Here is a 7,078-nt window from a genome sequence, read left to right on the forward strand (position 1 = left end):
ACCCCTGCACCCCCACTCCCACCCTCATCCTCACCCTAACCCCTCTGGGATGCTCTGTGGAGTTGATCTGAACACACACACACACACACAAACACACACTCACACACGCATGCGTGCGCGCGCACGCGCGCGCGCGCACACACACACACCAGGTCTAGAGTTTATTTTTCCATGGCTTGTTGGTGGCCTGGCCCTATCAGTGCTTGGCGCTTGGCGCTGGTGCTGGAATGTTAATTGAAGCTGGGAGTTGATGCTGATAAGGGTTGCCTAGCAGCATGTCACTTGCGCTCCACCATCCCTAGCAACCTCTGAATCCTCTGCATTTTGGAGCTCAGTCTTGCTGTGATGAGTTCCTTTTTCGCAGAGAAGGTATGGAGCAGAGGGAGCTGGAAGCTAAAGGCATTAGTGAGAGGCAGAGGGTCCACACTCTCGGCCATGCCAGACCTGGTGTAGCTAGCATGTGAGAGCTGAAGATTGAGCTCCCAGCCAAGCCTGAAGTAGGAACACAGATTGATGATAGATGACAGATATCTAGACAGATAAACAGATGATAGAAGATAGATAAAGATCATAGTCATCCATCATACTTGCACACAATACCTTATGGAGCTGGAGACTGACCCAATGCCTTACTAATGGACCCACAAACACCATTTTTACACAATTTATAATTAATTAAACAATTAAAATTAACAAAAGAAATCACCAACCTTTTCTCCACCTAAGCACTTTCTTTTTTATTTATTTTTTTCTTTTTTATTGGATAGTTTCTTTATTTACTTACATTTCAAATAGTATCCCCTTTCCTTGTTTCCCCCCACCCTGGAAACCCCCTATGTCATCCCCCTCCCCCTGCTTCTATGAGGGTGTGCCCCACCCACCCATTTTTGCCCTCCCACCCTGACATTCCCCTACACTGGGGAATCGAGCCTTCACCGGGACCAAGGGCCTCCCCTCCCATTGATGTCTGACAAGGCCATCCTCTGCTACATATGTGGCTGTAGCCATGGGTACCTCCATGTGTATGTACTCTTTGGTAGGTGGTTTAGTCCCTGGGAGCTCTGGGGGACCTGGGTGGTTGATATTGTTGTTCTTCCTATGGGATGGCAAACCCCTTCAGCTCCTTCAGTCCTTTCTCTAACTCCTCCATTGGGGACCCTGTGCTCAGTACAATGAATGACTACAAGTATTCACCCCTGTATTTATCAGGCTCTGGCAGAGCCTCTCAGGAGACAGCTATATCAGGCTCCTGTCAGCAAGCACTTCTTGGCATCCACAATAGTGTCTGGGTTTGGTGTCTGTATATGGGATGGATCCCCAGGTGGGGCAGTCTCTGGATCTTCAGTCTCTCTTCCACACTTTGTCTCTGTATTTCCTCTGTGAGTATTTTGTTCCCCCTTCTAAAAAGGATTGAAACATCCACACTTTGGTCTTCCTTCTTCTTGAGCTTCATGAGGCACTTGCTTTAATCTCTAAATTTTCTCACTGATTTTTAGGGATTCACAGAAAGTATTTCTGAAGTTGACAGATAAATTATTAAAATGGCCACAGCACAGCCATAGATGATGAGGAGGATGGAGATGATGATGATGATGATGATGATGATGATGATGATGATGATGATGATGATGATGATGAAACTGTGAACCAGTCTACCACATCATATACTTGAATACAATAAGATGAAAATAATGAAAACAAATACTAGAACAGCTAACAGTCAAACTTTTTTAACTACAAATTCAAAAAGAACAGATAAAAGAGTCCAGGAGACACTGAAAATGCAGAGCAAAACTTTATATGGGAAATTTAGTCAAGAGGAAGAAACTACCTGCAGTACTGGACCAAAATCATTTTTATAGAGAAGGTTTAAAAACTATTAAAGGAATGAGGATGGAGAGATGGCTCACCAGTTAAGAGCACTGGCTGCTGTTCCAGAGGTTCTGAGTTCAAATCCCAGCAAATACATGGTGGCTCAACCATCTATAATGGGATCTTATTTTCTTTTCTGGGTGTGTATGAACACAGATCACTAATGTACATATAAATAAATAATTTTTAAAATACTGAGGGGGGAAAGATAGAATCTGTGCATATACATTCAAGTACATAGGTACATGCCTTCTATATTATATATATGTAAATTGTTACATATATACATGTATATATGCCTCTCAAACATAAAGAGGCTATGTTACTGAGATATTATTTCTTCTCCATCAGATGACTGAAAACTTAGAAGAAAATGCATCCCATGGTCCACAGCGTGGTAAGCCACCCCCCCATACAATATTAGATTGCCCAACACCTCTTTGAGTATTTGACTGATCAAGAAAGATTTGATTTTATACTTCCTTATAAAATACATTGCTCAATTTGGACCCTTGATCCATATGTATGAGGCACTCAAGAACTATCTACCTGCGGTTTGTCTTAGCTTGCAGGGGCAGGTGATGGAATCGGGGAAGACTCATGAAGCTCCAAACAGATACCAAGGCCACTCTTTCTCTGGAGTCCCTCCTTCGTCTGCTCAGAATAATAGCTGTTTCCACATTCCACTGAGAGGCAATGTGTACATACCCACTGGATTTAAATATATACAATATATATGTCATTGTATTTTTAACTTTATTATATGCTTCATACAGACAACCTTCACTTTGAACTTTGACCGTATTGTACTTTACAACACTGATACAAAACACTCTGTTGCTATCACACTAGCAATATCTTTGCAAAAAAAAAAAAAAAGGAGAGAATTAAAAATAGGAAAATATGTGTGCATTTGTTCTTGTGTTTAACAATATCAAAACAGGCATGGAAAAGATAAAGTAATGAAATTGAAGCTGTACTTACCTGGAATAGAGGGGAACAAGAATAGAGATTTTAAATAGTAGTGCCACTTCTTTTAGTGATTTGGTTGTTTTACATCTCTGACTGGTTCACCTCCCTCCTTTCCTCCAAATCCTTTAGCTTGCCACTCCTCCTCCTCCCTGTCCCCAATCCACTCCTCCCTTTCTCTTTAGAAAGAGGTGGCCTCCCAGGTATATCAACCAGCCCTGGCATATCAAGTTGCAGTAAGACTGTGTGCTCAGTATGAGGAAAGACTCTCAAAGGTAGACAACAGAGACAGCCCCTGCTCCCATTGTTAGGAGCCCCACAAGACGACCAAGCTTCACACTTTAACATGTGCCTACAGTCCCAGGCAGGTTCAGTCTCTGTGAGCTCCTATAGACCCAGATTATTTGATTCTGTAAGGTTTCTTGTGGTGTCTTTGATCCCTCTAGCTCCTCCAATCCCTGTCCCCCCTCTTCCACAGGATTTACCTAATGTTTGGCTGTGGGTCTCTGCATCTGTTTCCATCAGTTTCTGGGTGAAGCCTCTCTAATGGTTATGTTAGGATTCTGTCTGCACAGACAGAATAACAATAGCAACGTCAGGGATTCCCTCGAATGGCATGGGTCTCAAGCTGCATTAATTATTGTTGGCCACTCCCTCAGTTTCTGCTTCATCATTATTACCCCAGCACATCTTGTAGGCAGGACGAATTGTAGGTTGAAGGTTTTGTGAATGGGTTGGTGTCCCAATCTCTCCATTGGAAGTCTTGCCTGTTTGCAGGGAATGGTTGGGTCAGATTCCATATCTCCCTATTGCTAGAAGTCTAAGCTAGAGTTATCCTCATAAATTCCTAGACGTTTCCGTTGTCCTAGGTTTCTAGCTTGTCCTAGAGATGGCCACCTTCAATCCAGTTCTATTTCTCAGTTCTCTTTCCTTCTACCCTCCCTCCCTCCTGGTCCTCTTGTTTCCATCCCCACCTCCACACAGCCCCTCCCCCATCCACTAGTGATGGCTGTTCTACTTGTCCTTCTCAGTAAGTTTCATGGCCTCTTTTGAACCCCCCTTGTTACTTCTTCAGGTCTATGAATTTTAACATGATTATCCTTTATGTTGCAGCTAATATCCACTTATCAGTGAGTATATCCTATCTTTGTCTCCCCAGGTCTGGGTTACCTCACTCAGGATGATCTTCTCTGGTTCCATCCATTTTCTCGAAAATTTCATGCCATTGTTTTTAATAGCTGAGTAAATGTGTAATAGTTGTGTAAATGAAGTATTATGTATGCACATTTGTGTAAATATTTTATCCATTCTTAGGTTGGGGGGCATCTAGGTTGTTTCCAGTTTCTGGCTATGATAAATAAAGCTGCTATGAGCATTGCAAGTGTCCTTGTGGTATAGTGGAGCATCCTTTGGGCATATGCCCAGGAGTGTTATAGACGGGTCTTCAGGTAGATTGATCATCAATTTTCTGAGAATTGCCAAATTGATTTCCAAAGTGGCTGTACAAGTTTACAGTCCCACCACTAATAAAAAGTGTTCCCCTTGCTCCACAACCTCACCAAAATGAGCTGTCAGATTCAGTTTTTAATCTTAGCCATTCTGATGGGTGTAAGGCTGAATCCCAGAGTCATTTTGGTTTACAATTCCCTGCTGACTAAAAATGCTAAATATTTCAGTAACTGCTCTTTAGCCATTATAGATTCCTCTGTCGAGAATTATGTTTAGATCTGTACTCCATTTTTTTTTTTTTTTTTTTTTTTTTTTTGAGACAGGGTTTCTCTGTGCTATCCCTGGCTGTCCTGGAACTCACTCTGTAGACCAGGCTGGCCTCGAACTCAGAAATCCACCTGCCTCTGCCTCCCAAGTGCTGGAATTAAAGGCATGCACCACCATTGCCAAGCCATCTGTACTCCATTTTTAATTGGATTATTTGGTTTGTTGATGTCTAATTTCTTGAATACTTTTTGTATTTTGGTTATTAGCCCTCTGTCAGGTGTGGGGTTGGTGTAGACCTTTCCCCATTCTGTAGGCTGTTTTGTTCCTTTGACAAGTGTCCTTTGTCTTACAGAAGATTTTAGTTTCATGGGGTCCCATTTATTAATTGTTTATCTTAGTGCCTGCACGATTGGTTCAGGAAGTTGTTTCCTGTGACAATGGAATTGCTACTTCTTTAAGGACAATTTGGTGCACAGTTTTGGCTTTAGAATGATTTCAGTGTTTCACATATTAATATTATTTCAGCATTTAGAAATGGGTTTTGGCAAAAGGAACTATGCATAGAAAAGCAGGGTGTTGGCATAAGCAATTTAGTATCTCCAATTGGGAAGCTATTTTCCAGAATAACCTAGGGATTGTCACCAGCCAATCAAGGCAAACATGTTTAGCCAACAAATATCTACAGCGTGCCAGTTCCAGCCTACAACACCCTGAGGACACACTATGAGAGCAGACCCACCCATGAGGTACGTGCAATCAAGTCCAACCAAGATCCCACCCAGAGCATAAAAATCATTGGTTTCATGGAAGCACAGGCCGGCCCTGCATTAGCAAGACCACAAGAAACTGACTTTTGTGGGTTGTATTTGAAAGTGTCTCTCGAGCGGTAAAAGGATGTTCTAACTTAGCTTCCATCCCCTGGAATAGGAGAGAAAAAGAAAGAAGGGGAAGGAAGGAGGAGTGGGAAAGGACTTTTTAACCACAGGTGAGAGGAGCCTCAATAAATACTACATGCAAATTCCATATAGCTGTGCAAAGTCACACATTTGGGGATTCACTTAAAATTCTGCTTTCTATTCCAGTCAGGAGCATGCACCTGTTTTCTCAATTACTCTAGGAGGGAAGGGAGTGCAGTGTCTTGAGCCCGAGAATTCAAGACTAGCCTGGACAAAATAGCCAGACCTTTACTCCTAATCAAATAATAATAAAATTATAATTAATGGTAATAATATAGTAGTAGTAGTTTCTTCCTTGCAAGAATGCAAATTGGGGCAGAAAAGGCCCAAGAAAGCACTCAAAATATGCAGCTAATCTAAGCCATGGGTTCGAGTTTTAGCTTATGTGATCTCGATAAAGCCGATTACATCCATTTTCATGCCTAGGACAAAGCTATTCCCATCCCATTGAAGAACACAGGTTGTCTCCACATATGAGCTAAGACATCTGTTTCATTATCAGTTATTCAGGGTTGTGCTACCCAAGAACCTCTGGTACCTGCCGCCCCTGGGAGGTTGGGCAGCCACTAAGCAGCTGCGATTGGGCTCTCAGTTGGGGGCCCCAAACCTCTACCCTGGCAGGGCTGGGAGAAAGGACTGGACAGTAAATCACCAGTGAAAAAGAACTAATGCAGGACACCTGTAATTTGCGAACGCTTGTGCTGCACCAAGGCTGCTCTCTTGGGGAGCAAGGGTTTGGAGGGCGAGTTAGGGGGTTTCCCTCTTGATCTTTGCGCCCCATTATCTGAGAACAGTGGTTCCCAACCTTCCTAATGACCCTTTAGTACAGTTCCTCTTGTTGCAGTGACCCTCAACCATAAATTTACTTTTATTGGTACTTCATAATTATAATTTTGCTACTCTTATAAATCGTAATCTAACCATTTGGTTTTCAATGGTCTTAGGCGATGCCTATGAAAGGTTATTTGACCCTTCAAGGGGGGGTTCGACCAACACACACAGGTTAAGAACCGCTTGAAAAAGTTTAGAACCCTTTTTTAAGTTTCAAATTTCACCTGATGCTCCTTGGAAAGCAGGAAAGCAAAATATTTTAACGCAATTTGAGGGCTGTTAACCTCAAATCCTGCCCCCCCCCAAAGCCATTTTCTTCTAGACTTCCTAATGATGCGTCTTAGTTGCTGAATGACAAAGCCCCCCTGGAAGCGCCAGGCTTTATAGTTTAATTTAGGGTCACCTCAGACCTGGGAAAGCAGGGATCCAGCTAAAAACATCTGGAGCGGCTGATCAGCAGATCTGCGCTCTTGTCCACAGCTCTCTAAAATCCCAAGTATTCCTTGCGCGCTGTTAGAGGTTTGCCTGAGTAAATAGCCAGGAAGTGGTGGCGCACGTCTTTAATCTGAGCACTTGGGAAGCAGAGGCAGACGGATTTCTGAGTTCATTTCTGAGTTCGCTAGGCCAGCCTGGTCTACAGAGTGAGTTCCAGGACAGCCAAGGCTATAGAAAGAAACCCTGTCTAGAAAAAAAAACAAAAACAAACAAACAAAAAAGACGCCGTCCCCTTCCCA

General features: G+C 42.9%; 1 long non-coding RNA gene across 1 annotated transcript; it reads left to right on the forward strand.

Moving 5' to 3' along the window:
• Window positions 1-298: 298 nt before the first annotated feature.
• On the forward strand, window positions 299-2,501 carry LOC116084829. The gene is made up of 3 exons (XR_004116278.1): window positions 299-369; window positions 2,224-2,269; window positions 2,438-2,501. It is a non-coding gene; the product is annotated as an uncharacterized LOC116084829 (long non-coding RNA).
• The last annotated feature ends 4,577 nt before the right edge of the window (window positions 2,502-7,078 follow it).

This window comes from Mastomys coucha, unplaced genomic scaffold, assembly GCF_008632895.1.
Source record: "Mastomys coucha isolate ucsf_1 unplaced genomic scaffold, UCSF_Mcou_1 pScaffold9, whole genome shotgun sequence".
NCBI classification, from domain to species: Eukaryota; Metazoa; Chordata; class Mammalia; order Rodentia; family Muridae; genus Mastomys; species Mastomys coucha.